Raw genomic sequence first — 20,709 nt, 5'->3', positions numbered from 1 at the left:
AACCATTTTATGGAATTTTCGTGATTTTAAGAGAAATATGCCCTGAGGGGTTAGGGGGGCTGCAAAATGTTCCAGAAAGAACCACAGGACAGATAGAGCTACAATTAGCAACTATGCATCCCCAGGAGAAGAAGAAATATGGCCGCGGCTGCGAATTGCAGTGCCTTATGAATTGAGGGGGGGCTAGGGGCGGAGGGAGCAGAAGAGGAGTGGCCTAAAAGATTGAAAGGCAGACATCTGCGTGGTTTAGTCAGCTCAAAATTCACCCAGTTACACGAGGAGGTTTCAACATAACAGTGCCACACTAGGAAGAACACTTGTCTGGAAATAAGCTGCATTTCTAGTCTGGAAGTCACCACTCCAATGGATTTTCGAGTTCCTCATCTATGAAATGGGTCTTTGAATAAATCAAATTGGATAACAATGCCAAAATCCTGCCTGAACTAAAAATTTTTGCTGCTTTCAAGATTGGAAGAAGTGTGAAGGACAGCTTTGATTTGTTGGTAAAGTGTACAAATACCTCATTTAGCTAGAATATGTAACTCCCACACCAAACCTTTAAATCAAAGAAGCTAGGAAGGGGCCATACAATGAGGTTAAAACCACCTTCAAGGCACTTTCCCTTGACAGTAAAGGACTATCCCTCCGTCTTATAGGTTACTAAACAGGTGTCCGTAAAAATGGGTGTATAAAGTCACACTAGGATTCAGAGTGAGTGTATTATCTGCTGCAACACTTGGCCTTATATGATCCCTGACCATAGGAGAATGGAAATATTTGTGAATCAATTGTCGAACAAGTGAGAGGAAAGAAAGGAAGACATTTCACATAATGGCCATTTGACCCCTACATAATCAAAGAGGAAGACGGTTTGTGGCCTCTGTAATTTTTTATCTGTGAATCTGCAACCTTTAGTATTTGCCTACACTTTACATGAATCTGAATACCCTGACATTGGACCAATCATAACGGCACAGAAAGGAAGTTCATCCACTGGCAGTAAGTGATAGGGCAAAAGCTTAGATAAAAGCTAAAGCAGTCACAGAAATGTGAAGATATCAGTGAAAGGCACTAATCACATAAACGTCCCTAAATTGGTTATCAAAGAAACAACAGAAAACCCAAGGGAGACAATGGAAGCTAAGTATTTACACAACAACTCCTAGAACGTTAAAGGCCCCATTGTCCTCCCAATGGCTGAATAGGAAAGCATAACTATCAAACAATTCCTGTTACATAAGCATGCCCTCGGGTCCCCCAGATAAATAAAATATGCAAAAGTTCTACCTTAAGGGATACCCACCATCTTCTAAATTCCCTTGGTTCACATGATAAAGTAATGCTAATGGGTCATTCCAAATGAGGGATTTTTGCATTGACGAAGTGGTACTCTTGAGAAAACAATGCTTGACACAAAGAAAAACTAACAATAAAATTCTAATCTGGAAAATAATTATCAACAAAGAGCCTTCCAGAAAACAATTTAGGGGCAAAATCCCACACTTGTTAGGCTCACCATATTTGGGGAAGGAAATACAATTAATGTCTAAGAAATATAATTCTGAATATCTTTAAAGTAAGACTTCAACTTAATTTAAGCTTTGACAGATTTCTAGTAAAATATATAAGAGAAAAAGGAATCATTTGCTGTAAAGTTGCTGAAAAATTAAAATAAAAGAATATCGGCTTATTTGCTTTAGGCCTAAAAGCTGGTAACAACATGAGGATTCCAGAATAGAGGACCTTAGCCTCAAATCACTTTGGTTGTATTTTAGTGAAATAACTCTACTGACAAGATGGCCTTGCATGCAAAATCTCTCTAGTGAGAACTGCGGAATTTGCATGGAGTTTAAAATCACTGTAATGATCATGATATATTTGGAAAATGACAGCCATAACTACAGTAAAGAGCAGTAACTACAACCACTTTGACAACACTCAATCTTTAGAAAATTGGAGTGTAAATAGTAAATAGTACTTCAGTACCACCTGGGACCTCATCCTGGACTGATCCAGAAGAACTAAAAAGCACGCCAACTGCCACCTATCAGGTCACATGGACCAACCTTAAACTGGTTTTGTATAGGCCATGAACCGTTAGGTTCACTAGGAATCTGATCTCACTAAAAATTTAACCTGTTTCAGTTTATTATGTCTTTAGTACAGACTACCAAATATTAGAGTCACTAGGCCTCTAATAGATCCCTGTTCTGAAACTACTACAGAGGCACTTATAAAGCAGCCATCAGAATGACTGGATTACCAAGCTTCTCGTACAGTTCTATCCAATAAAATTTTCTACAATTATGGAAATTTTCTATACGTTTTAGACCTTGGATTAGGAAAAATTGTCTTAGTCAAGATTCAAAGAGTGTTGACTATAAAAGATTGATAAATTTGAGTCTTTGAAATTAAAAGCCACAATGAAAAGAAAACTTTAAAAAAAAGAGAAATGAAGAGACAAATTATAAACTGCTATGTCCCAAACTCCGGAAACTGAGAACTGAGAAGGAAAAGTGATTTGCTCACAGTCAATTGCCTAACCAGAGTTAAACCCAAACGGAGATGTGGCTGGCATATTTTCTGTAGCTATGCACTTGCTGTGCATAGCATCCTCTACTTGGGTTCCGAAATTCATGGCACACAACAGGAACTCTATGAGGGAATAGGAATGATTCAGCTCTTCTTTGAAAAAAAGATTCATATTGTTCTAGTTCTAGATAGGCTCATCAGCTCAAATGTATTTCTGCTTCCCTGCCAGAATACAATAAATAAGCTGTACTGTCAACGTTAGCCACCAGATGGCAGTAGGAAATAAGCAAACACGTGCCAAACCGACAAAAGTTTCAAACATGACTAGAATGTGAGTTAAACACAGCAACATCTTATTCAAGGTGCAAAACCAGAAGAAAGAGGGAAAGAAAATAGTTACTGCACTCTACTTTCAACAGCCCATTCCGTGGAAGTTTGTGCTTGGCTTCAGGACAGTGCCATTTAAAGCGTTTATTAAACCATTTAATGGTATTCAGAGTAAATTAGCAAGCTGATGGGTGTCTTCCAAATCATCACTAGTCAGAAGCACTTAAAAGAACCTGGACATATTATCTGAAGAACAGAAGAGAAAAGCTGAGGAAGAGCTTTTTACAAATTAAAAGGGCATGACGCAATGGGATAAAAAGACATCATTAAAGGGGGAAGATAGAAATGAGACAAAATAAAGCATCAGTGGTTGAAAGATTTCAATTAGAGTTGAGCAGTTGGCATAGAGGTTATTCTTATACATTATATAGATACCATCTTTTTAGTTTAAGATGTAATGGAGAGGCTGGAGGGAAGTGCCTGAAACTGAAGAGCTGTGTTCCAGTAGCCTTGTTTCTTGAAGATGATTGTATAATGATATAGCTTTCACAAAGTGACTGTGTGATTGTGAAAACCTTGTATCTGATACTCCTTTTATCTATGGTATGGACACATGAGTAAAAACTATGGATTAAATATAAATAAATAATAGAGGAAACAAATGTTAAAATCAGTTGGGTAGAGGGAAATACGAATGGTCAATGAGAGGGAGGGATAACGGTATGGTATATATGAGTTTTTTCTTTTTTCTTTTTATTTCTTTTTGTGGAGTGATGTAAATCTTCTGAGAAATTATCATGGTGCTGAATATAAAAGTATGTGATGATATTGTGAACCATTGATTGCACATATGAAATGTTCATATGTTAAGAATGTTCATGTTTGTATGTTGATCACTTTCATTAATAAACATTTTCTAAAAAGAGAGAAATCATCAACATTGTTATGTGTATATCTATGTTCTAGTTTGCTACCTGTTGGAATGCAATATACCAGAACCAGAATGGTTTTTAAAAGGGGGAATTTAATAGGTTGCTAGTTTATAGTTCTAAGGCCGAGAAAATGTCCCAATTACAACAAGTCCATACAAATGTCCAATCAAAGGCATCCAAGGAGAGAAACCTGGTTCAATAAGGCCGATGAAGTTCAGGGTTTCTCTCTCAAGCGAGAAGGAACATGACAAACACACTCACAGTCACTCATTTGGAAAAGCACATGCTGAACATGGTCAGGGACCCTCTTTCATCTGGAAGGACACATGGCAGACATGTCATCATCTGAGGCCACCTCCTCGAGGTTTACTGTTTCATGAAGCTCCCCAGGAGCATTTTCCTTCTACATCTCCAAAGGTCGCTAACTATCTGCTTCATGCTGCTGCAGCATTCTATGTTCTCTCTGAATACCCAATCACCAAAAGGTTTCCTCTTTTATGCGACTTCAGAAATGAACCAAGACCACCAGAATGGGTGGTGACATGTCGTCAGGTAATCCAGTTTAACAACCTCTCTCGATTACATCACATCTCCAGGCAGACGAACAAACTACAGTCTCAAGTGTACAATGCTGAGTACAGATTAGAAAAAAACGGTGCTTTTACAAAATGGAATTAGAATTAAAACATGGCTTTTCTAGGGGACACACATCCTTTCAAAACTGCACATTCCACCTTCTGGACACTAAAAAGCACATGTTTTCCCCATATGCAAAATACATTAAATTCATACCAATATCAGAGAACAGTAAATCATTCCAGTAACATTTCAAACACAAGGTTAAGACAACAATAAAATCAGGACAAACACTCATCACGTTTAAAAGCATGGACAGTGCTAAGGTAAAATTTCACCATTTGCTCTGGACCTTTGAAAACTCATAACAAGTTATTTGCTGCCAATATACAATGGAGGAACATTCACAGAATACATAACCACATTTCCATGGGGGGAAGGATCACAGGAGTCACCAGACCCAAGCACTTTTCAAAATCTTCACGGCAAAGTCCATTGCATTTCAAATCTGAGAGGCACTCACCCTCGGGGCTTCTGAGAGCTGCAGCCCCACCCACTCCAAGGGCCTGCACAGAAGACTGCCTCTCTTTGAATGCAACCTTGGGGGCCATTGGGCAGACCACCATTTTCTGGGATTCACTCTCTCCCAAAATTGGGGCCCCCCGGGACTCTCTGCATGTCTAAGGCACACGCTCAACCCTCCATTTGGGGGCAGCCAGGCTCACCCTAAACCTCAATCTCCAATCTCGAAAAGATTTCCTCTGGCTTTCGACTTCAGAAACTAACCAAGACTGCCCGGAATGGGTGGAGACCTGTCGTCACCTAATCCCGCTTAACAACCACTCTCAATTACATCACATCTCCAGGCAGATAATCTAACTACAGTTTCAAACATAACATGCTGAATAGGGATTAGAATAAACTGCTGCCTTTCCCAAACGGGATTAGGAATAAACTTGGGTTTTCTCGGAGACACACACCTTTTCAAAACCCGCACATTCCACTCACTGGACCAAAAGAAGGACATGTTTTACCCACATACAAAATACATTGATTTCAAAAGAACACCAGAGAACCTTAAACCATTCCAGTAACATTTAAAATACAGGATTAATACAAGATTGAAATCAGGACAAAATCGCATCACACTTAGTTGAAAGCACGAATGATGCTAAGATAAAATTTTCTCCATTTGGTCTGACCTTTGGAAACACATAACAAGTTATTTGCTGCCAACATACAAAGGAGGAACATTCATAGGATACATAACCACATTTCCATAGGGAGGAAGGACCACAAGGGTCCCCAGACCCAGGCACTTTTCCAAACCTTCAGGGCAAAGTCCATTAGATTTCAAAGTCTGAGAGACATTTATCCTCCGGGCTTCTGAGAGTGGCAGCCCCACCCTTTCCAAGGGCGTATGCAGAGGCCTGCCTCTCTTCAAATACAACCTTGGGGGCCATTGGGCACACCACCATTTTCTGGGCTCCACCGTCTCCCACCATTGCGGCTGCACCCAGGCTCTCTGCTATGTCCGGGGCACATGCTCAGCCCTCCATGTGGTGGCAGCCAGGCTCTCCCCAAACCCCAAAGAACGTGCTTCACTCTGTCCAAGGCCTGAAGTAACATGACTCTTCCACTGCCACCAGGCCCACCTCCTGACCTTGGGGCAAATTCACCCTGTCCATGGGCTTGGGTGTGTCTGCTCGCCTGGCCTGAGGCCTCTTGACTTCAGACCTCAGCCTCCATGGTTTTGCCTCGGAAGTTATTTTTCTTCCAATGCGTCCCTTCGCTGAACCCGCAGTGCAGACTGGCAGCGGCTCTGTTTATACAGGTCCCACAGCACTCTCGTTGGGTTTCTAGGCAGAAGCCTCGAATCACGCCCATCAGACCTAAGGAGCTTCCACAAAATCTTCCTGGATAAATCCATGTCCAATCCTGGCTTTCTCTGACATGGCTGACTGGTTCCACATCTGGTCAAATCCTCACCTGGAGCCTATTCTCTTGGGCCTCTGTGTCTGGAGGCCTAGAAGTTTCCAGGACATCAACTTCTGGTTTCTTAGTACTCAAAAGTTCTGTTTTCAGCTTATCTCTCTCCTGTCACATTTCACTATGAGCTGCGAGGAGAAACCAGGCTACGCATTCGACATTTCACTTGGAGATCTCCTCTGCTAAATATCCAAGATCATGACTTTTCAAATCTGCTTTCCAGCCAAAGCCACTTGTCAGTTTTGCCAGAGGATCTGCTGCTTTAAAACAAGGATCGCCTGCCTTCCAGTTTGCAATAACACGTGCCGCATTTCTGTTTAAGGCCACGTGAGAGGTAGCTTCAGAGTCTACACATCTACTAACAGTCTCCTTAAAGCATCCTTGGCCATCGCAAGCTTCTCACAACTCTTTCAGAATCTTCCCTTTATGCATTTACAAAACTGTTCCGACATGTTTGGTATTTGCAAATCGCAGCACCACCCCACTGTCCGGTACCAAAATCTCTTCTACTTGCTAGCATTCTCTCCTGGCTTTCTGTTTCATGAAGGTCACCAGGAGGCATTTTCCTTCTTCATCTCCAAAGGTCGCTGGCTCGTGGACTTCTGCTTAGTGCTGCCGGAGCATTCACTTTTCCAAACCTTCAGGGCAAAGTCCATTACATTTCAAAGGCTGAGAGACATTTATCCTCCGGGCTTCTGAGAGTGGCAGCCCCACCCTTTCCAAGGGTGTATGCAGAGACCTGCCTCTCTTCAAATGCAACCTTGGGGGCCATTGGGCACACCACCATTTTCTGGGCTCCACCGTCTCCCACCATTGCGGCCGCACCCAGGCTCTCTGCTATGTCCGGGGCACATGATCAACCCACCATGTGGTGGCAGCCAGGCTCTCCCCAAACCCCAAAGAACGTGCTTCACTCTGTCCAAGGCCTGAAGCAACATGACTCTTCCACTGCCACCAGGTGGAAGGCCCACCTCTTGACCTTGGGGCAAATTCACCCTGTCCATGGGCTTGGGTGTGTCTGCTCGCCTGGCCCGAGGCCTCTTGACTTCAGACCTCAGCCTCCATGGTTTTGCCTCGGAAGTTATTTTTCTTCCAATGTGTCCTTCACTGAACCCGCAGTACAGCCTGGCAGCAGCTCTGTTCGCGCAGGTCCCACAGCACTCTCGTTGGGTTTCTAGGCAGTAGCCTCAGATCACGCCCATCAGACCTAAGGAGTTTCCACAAAATCTTCCTGGATAAATCCATGTCCAATCCTGGCTTTCTCTGAGATGGCTGACTGGTTCCACATCTGGTCAAATCCTCACCTGGAGCCTATTCTCTTGGGCCTCTGTGTCTGGAGGCATTTTCCTTCTTCATCTCCAAAGGTCGCTGGCTCGTGGACTTCTGCTTAGTGCTTCCAGAGCATTCACTTTTCCAAACCTTCAGGGCAAAGTCCATTACATTTCAAAGGCTGAGAGACATTTATCCTCGGGGCTTCTGAGAGTGGCAGCCCCACCCTTTCCAAGGGCGTATGCAGAGGCCTGCCTCTCTTCAAATGCAACCTTGGGGGCCATTGGGCACACCACCATTTTCTGGGCTCCACCGTCTTCCAACATTGGGGCCGCACCCGTGCTCTCTACCATGTCCGGGGCACACGGTCAACCCTCCATGTGGTGGCAGCCAGGTTCTCCCCAAACCTCAATCCCCAATCTGCTGTGGGGCGCACCGAAAGAGAGACCACACAATTCAAAACTGCAAGCCAATTTGGAGTCTTTATTAGCCAGCCGGCGACTGCCTCCGAAACCTCCAAGAAAGAGGATTCAGAGAGCAGCACCCAGAAGTTTTCAAGGTGTGCTTATAAAGGCTAAAATCATGCTGAGGTTTTTTTTTTTTTTTTTTTGCAGTTGCTAGCAAACAAGCGGTTCATAGAAGCAGAAGAATGCCTCTAGCTGTTGCCAAAACATATCCCGTTCCCACAGTTTCTTAGCATTGGTTATTGTTTAACTCTCAGGGACATTCCGCCCCACTGTTGTGGGGACTCTCCGTACTTGGGCCTGATTGATTGTTCCTGCTTGGGTCTGATTAATGCTCTTGGCCCTCCACATACCCCACTGGTTTTATGAGAGAATTAAATCATTGTTTCTTTATTTGTTTATAAATTTGTTGATATTGAGTTTTAAGGACTAATAATTTAACGGTTTGTAGTTTTTTTTGCACATATGAGGTTAGACAGGGTCCAAACATTAAACTTAATAATATGAGAATTAGGGGCCCTGCTACAGAGGACAAGAGCATGGTCAGCCATGGGGACCGGAAAATGCATTTTCATATTACTGGCAGGGGTCCCGTCCACCAGGTCTCCAAGGTGGCTGGCTGAAGCTTCTTTATCCAGACCAGGTCTCCAGGCTGCACCAGAAATAGATCTTTTTTAGGGGCAGAATTTGTTGGTCCCAGATGGGCTGCCTTCACCAGTTCCTAAGTTTTCTGGGTGGTAGATTGCAGGGCCTGTAATGATTTTAGAAGAGAATGGTTATTTAATTCAGCTATTTGTCCCCCCAAGTTAAGGATTAGTGGAGGGGGTTGTTTAAACTTGATTTTATATAGGGTAATCCCTTAACACAGGGAGTACATTTCGTCCTTAGGAGGTCAAATGGAAGGAGACTCACCCAGTTTTTGCCAGTCTTGAGCTTTAGTTTACTCAAAGTTTCTTTGATTGTTTTATTTAGTTGCTTAACCTGTCCTGAACGCTGTGGTTTATAAATACAATGTAACCTCCATTTGATATTTAATACTTTTGCTAATAATTGAGTAATCTGGGCAATGAACACTGGCCCATTGTCGGACCCCATTGCAGTTGGGAGGCCAAATCAGGGGACAATTTCAGAAACTAGTTTTTTTATTATTATCTGTGCTGTCTCGATTCTGGTAGGAAATGCCTCAGTCCATCTGGAAAAGTGTCAATGAAGACTAACAGGTATTTGTATTCATATGGACCAGGTAATATTTCCGTGAAGTCTGTTTCCCACTGCCCTCCTGGGGCTTGTCCCCTCAGCCTGGTTCCTGGAGGTATTTCTTTCCCTTGGCCGGAATTTACCTGGGCACAGTTGTGGCATCCGGACGACACCTGCCAGGCTTATTGCTGCAATCGGGGGATGTAATAATTTCTCTATAAAAGTTCAGTTAGTTTTGTACTGCCCAGGTGTGTATTTTGGTGAACCAGGGTAACTAAATTTTTCCCCAGCTGCTGTGGCACTAGGATTCTCCCATCTGGGAGAATTTTCCAACCATCCGGATCTGTTCTAGTGCCCAGAGTTTTTCCCAGTTTAATTTCTTCCCCGGTATAATTTGGAGGGCTCAGCAATATACGCCCTGGCAGAGCAAGAAGTATTTGCAATGTCCCTACTGGTTTTTGGGCAACCTCTTTTGCCGTTTTGTCAGCTAGGGCGTTTCCTCTGGCAATTTGAGTTTTAACAGTCTGATGTCCTTTGCAATGTATAACAGCTGCCCTTTTTGGCAACCAGATAGCCTCTAGCAAGGCGAGTATTTCTGGTACATTTTTTAAATTTTCTTTCCTCCTGATGTTAAAAGGCCCCATTCCTGATACAGTGCCCCACGGACATGCGCAGTTGCAAAGGCGTACCTGCTGTCCATGTAGATGTTGACAACCTTTCCTTTTCCCCACCTTAGGGTTTGGGTCAGAGCTATTAGTTCAGCCTTCTGGGCTAAAGTCCCATGTCCTAGAGCCTGAGCCCAGATGACCTAGTCCACAGTCACCACCGCTGGCCCCACATACCTGATACCCTCCGAGACAGAACTGCTTCCATCTGTATATAATTCTTCATCAGGATCTGGCCAGGGGTTGTCGGTGAGGTCAGCCCTCAGGTTCGTGAGAGATTTCAAAATTTTGTGACACTCATGGATAGGCTCGGACGGGTCATCATCTGGAAGCAAGGTGGAAGGGTTAAGAGCCGCCATTTTTAAGAAGCGGATTCTTGGGGGGACCAGCAGCAGTACCTGATAGTGGGTTATCTGGACGTCTGAGAGCTATTTCTTAGGTGGGCTCCTTAGCAATGTTTCTACTGAATCTGGGGCCACTGTGTGTTAGCCCTGTTCCAGAGTTAATTCAGATGCTTCTTTCACTAAAATGGCAGTGGCAGCAATGGCTTGGAGGCAGCTTGGCCACCTGGCCACCACATAGTCTAGTCTTTTAGACAGGTAGCAACCAGCCTTTTTCATGGTCCTAGTGTCTGAGTGAGGACTCCTTTTGCTATTTCTCGGGTTTCAGCAATGTGGAGTTGAAAAAGTTTGGACAGGTCTGACAAGGTTAAGGCGGGAGTGCTCACAAGCACTTGTTTTAGCATTTTGAAAGCTTTGTACTCAGTTTCAGTCCATGTAAGGGCTTCCTCCTTTCCCCCTGCGCTGATGTACAGGGATTTGGCTATTTCTGCAAACCCGGGAATCCAGAGCCGGCAATATTTAACTGCTCCCCAAAACTTCCATATCTGCCTTTTTGTTTTTGGTTGGGGTATTTTTAGGATAGCTTCAATCCTATTAGAGGACAGAGTTTTTCCCCCCCCCTTTTAATTTATACCCTAAGTATGTCGCTGAACTGGTGCAGAGTTGGGCCTTTTTGGCTGAGACCCAATAGCCCAACTGGGCTAGTTTCAGTAACAAGTTTTTGGTTGCTTCTTTGCAGTTTGACAGATTATTAGCTGCCAGTAAGAGGTTATTTACATATTGTAGGAGGGTTATTTTTGGATGTCTTTGTTTAAAATGAGCTAGATTCTGGCTTAAGCCTTTATCGAACAGGGTGGGAGAATTTTTGAAACTTTGTGGCAACCGAGTTCAGGTTAGTTGTCCAGAGAACCCCCACTCGGGGTCAGCTTATTTAAAAGCAAAGATGGGTTGACTTACCGCAGCCAAGGGAAGCGAAAAGAAGGCATCCTTTAAGTCTAGAACAGTGTAGACTTGCTGGCTGGGAGGTAACAGGCTCAAGAGCGTATATGGATTAGGCACAGTGGGGTAAATAGTTTCAATTTTTTTGTTTACCTCTCGGAGATCCTGCACTGACCAGACATCGTCGGTCCCAGGTTTTTGGACCGGGAGAAGGGGGGTGACCTTGGGCTCTCGGGGGCTCAACGGAATGGAGCCCTGGCCCCGTCAATTTGCCTCTTCAACCAGAACAGGAGCCGGTTTCCTTCCTTTAAGTTCTCTTTTAGGGCATTCATTTTTCCAATGTCCATTTTGTTTGCAGTAGGCATGTTGGTTTGCACCTAGGCTTAACCTTTTCCCTTTCTTTTTTCGATGGTTTCCCATCTTCCTTTTTGTTTTTCCTGTTCAGCCATTGAGGATACTAAAATTTTGGCTATTTTTTGGATTGCGTGGTCCTGGGGTCATCTCTGTTATTAAAAGTCTTTTGGGCAATTTTTATCAGTTCAGACAGCACTTTACCCTTAAGTCCTTTTAATTTCTGTAATTTTTTTTATATCTGCGGCTGACTGGGTGACAAATGCTATATTTATGGCTCACCTATTTTCGGGCGCCTCTGGATCTATAGGGGTGTACAAGCGGTATGCCTTCGGGAGGCACTCAAAGAAAGCGGCCGGAGATTTGTCCGGCTTTTGTATGGTTTCGCTTACCTGAGATAACTGGTCGGCTTTTTGGCCGCCGCTTGTATTCCCTGGAGCAGAGTCTGGCAATACTGATTGAGAGCCTCCTTACCTCTATCAGTGTGGGGGTCCCATCCGGAACAGGTGGAGGGGAACACAGCCTCTAATCGGGTTGATTCGGTAGTAGATTGTCCATCAGGTCCAAGAATTAACTTCCTCGCCTCTCTCCTGACTCGATCTCTTTCCTCAGAGGTGAAGAGGGCCTGGAGGAGCTGTTGGCAGTCATCCCAGGTGGGCTGGTGGGTAAAAAAGACAGTCTCCAAGAGGGAGATGAGCCCTTGGGGCTTTTCAGAGAAAGAGGGATTCTGTTTTTTTCAATTATATAGATTGCTAGAGGAAAAGGGGATATATATATACCATGAAAGGTGGGCGCTCGTCCCCCGGGGCAGAGCCAACCTGCCTCAAGGGTAAAATTGGAACTCCAGAAGAATCCTGTGATTGTGCACCAGAAGAAGGGTGGTAAGTAGAGCCACTTCAGGTATGGGGGGGACTGAAGGCCACCTCCCGGCTATTAGAGGGGCTGGTTGCTGCCTCATGGCTGTTTCTCCCCTCTGGCCGTAGAGGGGGCAGAGGGCTGTTGGGTATGGGGGAGGGTCCATCAAGAGCAGATCCTCTGATGGTCCTGTTAATATTGGGATCCCATTAGTCCCTTTTTTTGAGAGGTTTTTATTGAAGACCGATTTGGCTCTGGGGTGGGGGGCTTTCTTTTTGGGACTTCAGGCAAGACTGTAAGCACTTGGGTTTTTGTTAAAATTTTAATCTAAGTTAGTATATAGGGGATTTGGTCAGGGTGGCCTGGATTACCAAAAGTTGTCCTTTGGATTTTATAAGCCATAGATAGAGCTGTGGTTTCCTCCAGAGGCCACCCAGAACCAAAAGTTGCCCACTCCCGTGAGCAGAATTTTTTTTTTTTAAGTTGAAGGAATTGACAGGAGCTCCGTAGTCTCCAGCCTTCCGCTGAATTTCCTGGAAATTTTTCAAAAAACATTGAAGGGGAGTATAGACAGATAAGCTTGACTGATCCATGGCAATTATGACAAGAACGACACAGAATGCAACCGAGCAACACAGAATGCAATGAGACCAACAGATGAGAGAAGGGAAAAACTAAACCAAGACACACAAAAGCCTTATCCTTAACTGATTCCAAATCAGAAGCCCCGGGCAACATTTTGCTCCGGGACCTGACCTTGAAAGTAATGTTCCGTCCAGCCTTCCAGAGGTCCCTGACCTGGATCCAGTAACAGACCTGTACTCACCCATGAGGTTCCCAGAAACAGATGACTCCACCAGATTTTGCATAATTTCTGAGGGTCTTGTAGAACCGGCCTGTTCCTGGTCCTTGCCTGGGGTGAAGGAACGTCTCTCTGAGGCCTTCCCCTAGGTCGACCTCAGTTCCGGGGGTGGTCCCCAGGACCTGTGGTCACCAGATGTCCCATTAGGGACGATCTCGCTGGGACCTCCAAATGTTGTGAGGCACACTGAAAGAGAGACCACACAATTCAAAACTGCAAGCCAATTTGGAGTCTTTATTAGCCGGCCGGAGACTGCCTCAGAAACCTCCAAGAAAGAGGATTCAGAGAGCAGCACCCAGAGGTTTTCAAGGTGTGCTTATAAAGGCTAAAATCATGCTGTGGGTTTCTTTTTGCAGTTGCTAGCAAGCAAGCGGTTCATAGAAGCAGAAGAATGCCGTTAGCTGTTGCCAAAACATATCCCGGTCCCACAGTTTCTTAGCATTGGTTATTGTTTAACTCTCGGGGACATTCCGCCCCAATGGTGTGGGGACTCTCCCTACTTGGGCCTGATTGATTGTTCCTGCTTGGGCCTGATTAATTGCCCTTGGCCCTCCACAATTCTCCAAAAGGTTTCCTCTGGCTTTCGACTTCAGAAACTAACCAAGACTGCCCGGAATGGGTGGAGACCTGTCATCATCTAATCCCGCCTAACAGCCACTCTGAATTACATCACATCTCCAGGCAGACAATCTAACTACAGTTTCAAACATAACATGCTGAATAGGGGTTAGAATAAACTGCTGCCTTTCCCAAATGGGATTAGGAATAAACTTGGGTTTTCTCGGAGACACACACCCTTTCAAAACCCGCACATTCCACTCACTGGACCAAAAGAAGGACATGTTTTACCCACATACAAAATACATTGATTTCAAAAGAACATCAGAGAACCTTAAACCATTCCAGTAACATTTAAAATACAGGATTAATACAAGATTGAAATCAGGACAAAATCGCATCACACTTAGTTGAAAGCACGAATGATGCTAAGGTAAAATTTTCTCCATTTGGTCTGACCTTTGGAAACACATAACAAGTTATTTGCTGCCAACATACAAAGGAGGAACATTCATAGGATACATAACCACATTTCCATAGGGAGGAAGGACCACAAGGGTCACCAGACCCAGGCACTTTTCCAAACCTTCAGGGCAAAGTCCATTAGATTTCAAAGTCTGAGAGACATTTATCCTCCGGGCTTCTGAGAGTGGCAGCCCCACCCTTTCCAAGGGCGTATGCAGAGGCCTGCCTCTCTTCAAATGCAAACTTGGGGGCCATTGGGCACACCACCATTTTCTGGGCTCCACCATCTCCCAACATTGCGGCCGCACCCAGGCTCTCTGCTATGTCCGGGGCACATGCTCAGCCCTCCATGTGGTGGCAGCCAGGCTCTCCCCAAACCCCAAAGAACGTGCTTCACTCTGTCCAAGGCCTGAAGTAACATGACTCTTCCACTGCCACCAGGCCCACCTCCTGACCTTGGGGCAAATTCACCCTGTCCATGGGCTTGGGTGTGTCTGCTCGCCTGGCCCGAGGCCTCTTGACTTCAGACCTCAGCCTCCATGGTTTTGCCTCGGAAGTTATTTTTCTTCCAATGCGTCCCTTCGCTGAACCCGCAGTGCAGACTGGCAGCAGCTCTGTTCGCACAGGTCCCACAGCACTCTCGTTGGGTTTCTAGGCAGTAGATTTGGATCATGCCCATCAGACCTAAGGAGTTTCCACAAATCCTTCCTGGATAACTCCACGTACAATCCTGGCTTTCTCTGACATGGCTGACTGGTTCCACATCTGGTCAAATCCTCACCCGGAGCCTATTCTCTTGGGCCTCTGTGTCTGGAGGCCTAGAAGTTTCCAGGACATCAACTTCTGGTTTCTTAGTACTCAAAAGTTCTGTTTTCAGCTTATCTCTCTCCTGTCACATTTCACTATGAGCTGCGAGGAGAAACCAGGCTACGCATTCGACATTTCACTTGGAGATCTCCTCTGCTAAATATCCAAGATCATGACTTTTCAAATCTGCTTTCCAGCCAAAGCCACTTGTCAGTTTTGCCAGAGTATCTTCCGCTTTAAAACAAGTATCACCTTCCTTCCAGTTTGCATTAACACATGCTCATTTCTTGCTAATGCATCAGCAGAGATATATTTAGAGTCTACATTCTACCAACAGTCTCCTCCAAACATCCTTGGTCTTCTCAAGCTTCTCAGAACTCTTTTGATATCTTCACTTTATGCATTTACAAAACCATTCCGACATGTTTGGTATTTGCAAATCGCAGCATCACTGCACTCTCCGGTACCAAAATCTCTTCTACTTGTTAGTTTTTTCTTCTGGTTTCCTGTTTCATGAAGCTCCCCAGGAGCCATTTTCCTTCTTCATCTCCAAAGGTCGCTGTCTGTTGGAATCTCTGCTTCGTGCTGCAGCATTTTCTGCTCTCTCAGAGTCTCCAATCTCCAAAATGTTTCTTCTTGTTTTTGACTTCAGAAATTAACAAAGAGCTCATGGAATGGGGGGAGACATGTCGTCACCTAATCCAGCTTAACAACCACTCTCGATATCATGACATCTCTAGGGAGATGATCAAACTACAGTCTCAAGCATACAATGCTTAGTAGGGATTAGAAGAAACCGCTGCCTTTGCAAAACTTGGCTTTTCTAGGGACACACATCCTTTCAAAATTGTACATTCCACCCTCCACCCCAAGAAGAACATGTTTTCCCCATATACAAAATACATTAAATTCATAACAATATCAGAGCACCTTAAACCATTCCAGTAACAATTCAAATACAAGATTAATACAAGCTTATAATCAGGACAATGTCTCATCACAGTTAGTTAAAAGCATGGACAGTGCTAAGGTAAAAATTTCTCCATTTGCTCCGGACCTTTGCAAACTGATAATAAGTTATTTGCTGCCAAAATACAAAGGAGGAACATTCATAAGATACATAACCACATTTCCATAGGGAGGAAGGACCACAGGGGTCACTGGAACCAAACACTTTACAAAACCTTCAAGGCAAAGTCCATTAAATTTCAAAGTGTGAGAGTCATTTATCCTCAGGGTTTTTAGAGTGGCAACCCCACCCTTTCCAAGGACGTATGCAGAGGACTGCCTCTCTTCAAATGCAACCTTGGGGGCCATTGGGCAGACCACCATTTTCTGGGCTCTACCATCTCCCAACATTGGGGCTGCGTCCAGGCTCTCTGTCATTCCGAATTACATTGAACCCTCCATGTGGTGGCAACCAGGCTCTCCCCAATCCCCAAGGAATATGCTTCACTCCCTCCAAGGCCTGAAGCAACATGACTGTTCCACTACAAAGAGGTGGAAGGCCCACCTTCTGACTGTGGGGCATATTCACCCTCTCCATGTGCTTGGGTGGGTCTGCTGTCCTGGCCCGAGGCCTCTTGACTTCAGATCTCCACCTCCGTGGTTTTGCCTCCGAAGTTATTTTACATCCAATGTGTCCCTTCGCTGAACCCCCTAGTCCAGACTGGCAGCGGCTCTGTTTATACAGGTCCCACAGCACTCTCATTGGTTTTCTAGGCAGTAGATTTGGATCATGCCCATCAGACCTAAGGAGTTTCCACAAATCCTTCCTGGATAAATCCACATCCAATCCTGGCTTTCTCTGAGATGGCTGACTGGTTCCACATCTGTTCAAATCCTCCAGTGGAGCACTATTCTCTGGGTCTCCATTTCTGGAGGCCCAGAAGTTTCCAGGACATCAATCTCTGGTTTCTTTGTACACAAGGGTTCAGTTTTCAGCTTATCTCTCTCCTGTCACATTTCACTATAAGCTGTGAGTGTAAGCCAGGCTGCACATTTGACATATAATTTGGAGATCTCATCTGCTAAATATCCGAGTTCATGACTTTTCAAATCTGCCTTCCAGCCAAAGCCACTAGTCAGTTTTTCCAGAGTATCTGTCACTTTAAAACAATGATCGCCTTCCTTCCAGTTTGCAATAACACACGCCTCATTTCTGTTTAAGGCCTCGTCAGACGTATCTTCAGTCTACATTTCTGTCAACAGTCTCTTCCAAACATCCTTGGTCTTCTCAAGCTTCTCATAACTCTTTAAGAATCTTCCCTTTATCCATTGACAAAACCATTCTAACATGTTCGGTATTAGCAAACCGCAGTAGCACCCCACTCTCTGGTATCAAAATCTGTCCTACTTGCTAGCTTTCTCTCCTGACTTTCTGTTTCATGAAGGTCCCTGGGAGGCATTTTTCTTCTTCATCTCCAAAGGTCACTGGCCGGTGGACTCTCTGCTTTGAGCTGCTGCACCATTCTCTGCTCTCTCCGAATCTCCAATATCCAAAATATTTCTTCTTGTTTTCAACTTCAGAAAATAACCAAGACCCGCCAGAATGGGTGGAGACATGTGGTCACCTAATCTAGTTTCCCAATCACTCTCGATTGCATCACATCTCCAGGAAGATGATCTAACTACAGTTTCACACATACAATGCTGAGTAGGGATAAAAAGAAACAGCTGCCTTTGCAAAATGGGATTAGGATTAAAACATGGCTTTTCAATTCATTTTCTGAGCCCCGCATGACTGGATGATGAAAGAGAATTCCTGAACTGGGGCTGCGGCACAATGTGCCTGCCGGGTTGCGGATGGCCAGGAGGATGGCAGGGGCCTCGACTCTGGTCTGCAAAAGGTGCATGGACCGGGAATCCAACCCAAGTCCCCCATATGGCAGACACGTTCAACATGTCATTTGAAGAGCTGTTAGAATTGCAGAGCCAAGTGGGGAATAAGATATACAAAAATTTGGTAGCTCAAAACAGTACTAGGAAGCAAAATTCTAGACTACCTGCCCAAAATGCATGTGTTGCAGAAAAGCACAGGCCTCTGGAAATGTCAGCCAAGGTCCGGGTGCCATATTTGCATCAAGCTGTTCCCATCAGCAAGAAGGTGACCCGAGACCCCAGCTTTGATGATCTGTCAAGGGAATATAATCCTGAAGTGTTTGATAAAACTTATCAATTCCTGAATGACATCAGAGCCCAAGAGAAAGAGATTGTGAAAAAGCAGTTGAAGAAGCACCAATTGGGGGGGGAAGAAACTACAGCAGCTGCTTCAGCTCATGGAACAGCAGGAAATGGCACAGCAGGAACAAAAGCAGCAATAGGAGCTGTGCCTGGCCTTGAAGTAGAAACGGTGGGCTCAGGCCCTGCAGGGCCATTGGCCATACTTCTTGAAGAAATCTGAGCAGTGCCAGTTGGCCTTAGCCGAGAAATTCAAGGAGCTGAAACTCAGCAAGAAGCTGGAGAGTTTCTTGAGGTGCTGAAATGCAAGCAAGGACAAGAGACATCTTCCTTTGGGCAAAGAGTAACAAGGAGCTGTCCTCATATCTGCCATTGTCCCAGTGAGACATGCATCTTTGGGCCTTGGACTTGGCCTGGTCTACTGGTTCTTTTCCATTCAAGGGCAAAGATCACAGCTACTCTTGAACTGGATTGGCTCAAAAATTAGAGGGCTCTTGGACTGCCTCTAGGTCTGGGCAAGAAAAACAGCTTGACCTCATTCCATGTCCCACTGCTTCTGCTTGCATCTGTTTTATCATTATCTGCATATCCTTCTCACACTCTCACTCTTGCCTTAATCCACTGACTCAAGTATATAAGAAAAGGGGCCAGTGAGTTACCTTGACCCAGTAAGAGTCACAGAGTGTGTTGATGGCTCCAATGGATGGGGTTTTATGCAGGACCTCCTTCATAAATTGATTCTTGTTAATCATCTTTTTTTTTTTTTTTGGCATGGGCATACACTGGGAAACAAACCCGAGTCTCTGACATGGCAGGCGAGAAGTCTGCCTGCTGAGCCACTATGGCCCACCCTTGTTATCTTTTTATTCTTTTGTAGGTGACCTGGAAATACTGTTTTAGTGGGTCATAAGTGGAGTAGGCAACAAAGCTTAAGGCTCCTACTAACTGGGAAGTCAAATCAGAGACCATTCCTACTTCAGTCTGGGCCTCAAAAGATGATACCATGATTCAAAATGTGAACCAGTCCCACAGAAGAAAACTCACCCATTTAACTTTGATAATGGAAACAAGGTGAAGTAAGAGGTGGCAACAGAAAGCTTCCCCAGTAATATGTAACCAGAGATACACTTCATACTGTTTGGGACTAGAATTCATACTACCATGTGGTCTGGAAAATCCTCAAGCTGATAATTTAGTTTAAAGTAGTCTCACGTTGGTAGTGCCTCTAGGCACCTGGCAAAAGCAAATGTAATTCTCTCTTGAGGTTTATATTTTAAACCCAGTCCTGATGGAATTCCTTTAGACCAAATTTCAAGAATATGAGTTACAATAAAAACAAAGCACACAAGGAAAGAAACCACCATGAACAAGACTCATTAGGAACAATAGTCAACATAGTTATACCACAAAGACTGGGATGTTGGGATTAGTAAAACATATGTTTAATGAAAAAAATTGACTAATAATATAAATATTAAAGATATAAAAAATGGGGTGCATGGATGGCAGTGGTAGAATTCTTGCCTTCCATGTGGGAGCCCTGGGTTCTATTCCCAGACCATGTACCAAAAAAAAAAAAAAAAAGAATATAAAAAACGATGAAACTGGTTTGAAAAAAGTAACACTTGTAAAAATGAAATATATAATATTTGGAATTAGAACTATGGTTAACAGTGGCCCTTCCAACAGGTCTTGGGCCCAAGGCAAAAGCTAGAAAATCTATAGCTTGATGTTTCAGGGATGGGGGAAAGGTGTCCGATGACAGAATAGAAGTTGTAACATAAAGTTAGATTAAGGGTAAAATGCTTTTCTACCAGGGGTGCATGGGTGGTTCAGTGTAGAATACTTGCCTTCCATGCACAAGACCTTGGTTCGTTTCCTAGACTATGCACCACCACCCCAACCTGAGAAAAAAAACATATTTAAAAAAATGATTTCCTACCAGTGATTGAGAGCTTAGAGTTGTAGCTACTAGGATAGTTTGTCCTCTTGTGATGTATTCTGTTCTACATGGTCCCCAGTGACAGTATCAATCTTTAAAACCAAAAAATGGATTCTGGATGGTAACAGTAGAAAAAGGATTGAATTTACTGGGCTCAGAGAACCACAAAACTAGAGATATGCTCCAAAGGCAAGGTGTGCTTGGGGGGTAGAGGGAAGAGTTAAAGTTTGAGCAGTCAAAAGCCTAGCTATGTCCGGGCCAAGATGGCAGTTTAATAATGCGCGAGTTTTAGTTAGTCCTCCAGAACAACTACTAAATAACAAGACACAGTACAGACACAGTACAGAACAGCTCCTGGGGCCATGTCAATGACCAGACACACAGCATACCCCAATCTGGACCAGCTGGACCGGCTGCAAGCCCCCCAGAACCATGAGTTCCCCAAGCCACATTGGCTG

The 20,709-nt window shown here is 44.4% G+C and overlaps 1 long non-coding RNA gene and 1 pseudogene across 1 annotated transcript; one reads left to right on the top strand and one right to left on the bottom strand.

Annotated features, from left to right (window-relative positions):
• Positions 1-8,097: 8,097 nt before the first annotated feature.
• Positions 8,098-13,716, bottom strand: LOC143670530 (uncharacterized). The gene is made up of 4 exons (XR_013169390.1): positions 13,264-13,716; positions 12,057-12,240; positions 10,129-10,276; positions 8,098-8,840 (listed from the first exon to the last, which is right to left on the bottom strand). It is a non-coding gene; the product is annotated as an uncharacterized LOC143670530 (long non-coding RNA).
• Positions 13,717-17,914: 4,198 nt separating this feature from the next.
• LOC143671956 (ribosomal RNA processing protein 36 homolog pseudogene) lies at positions 17,915-18,656 on the top strand (annotated as a pseudogene).
• Positions 18,657-20,709: the final 2,053 nt, after the last annotated feature.

Source organism: Tamandua tetradactyla, chromosome X (genome assembly GCF_023851605.1).
Source record: "Tamandua tetradactyla isolate mTamTet1 chromosome X, mTamTet1.pri, whole genome shotgun sequence".
Lineage (NCBI taxonomy): Eukaryota > Metazoa > Chordata > Mammalia > Pilosa > Myrmecophagidae > Tamandua > Tamandua tetradactyla.
This window is presented reverse-complemented; position numbering and strand designations above follow the sequence as displayed.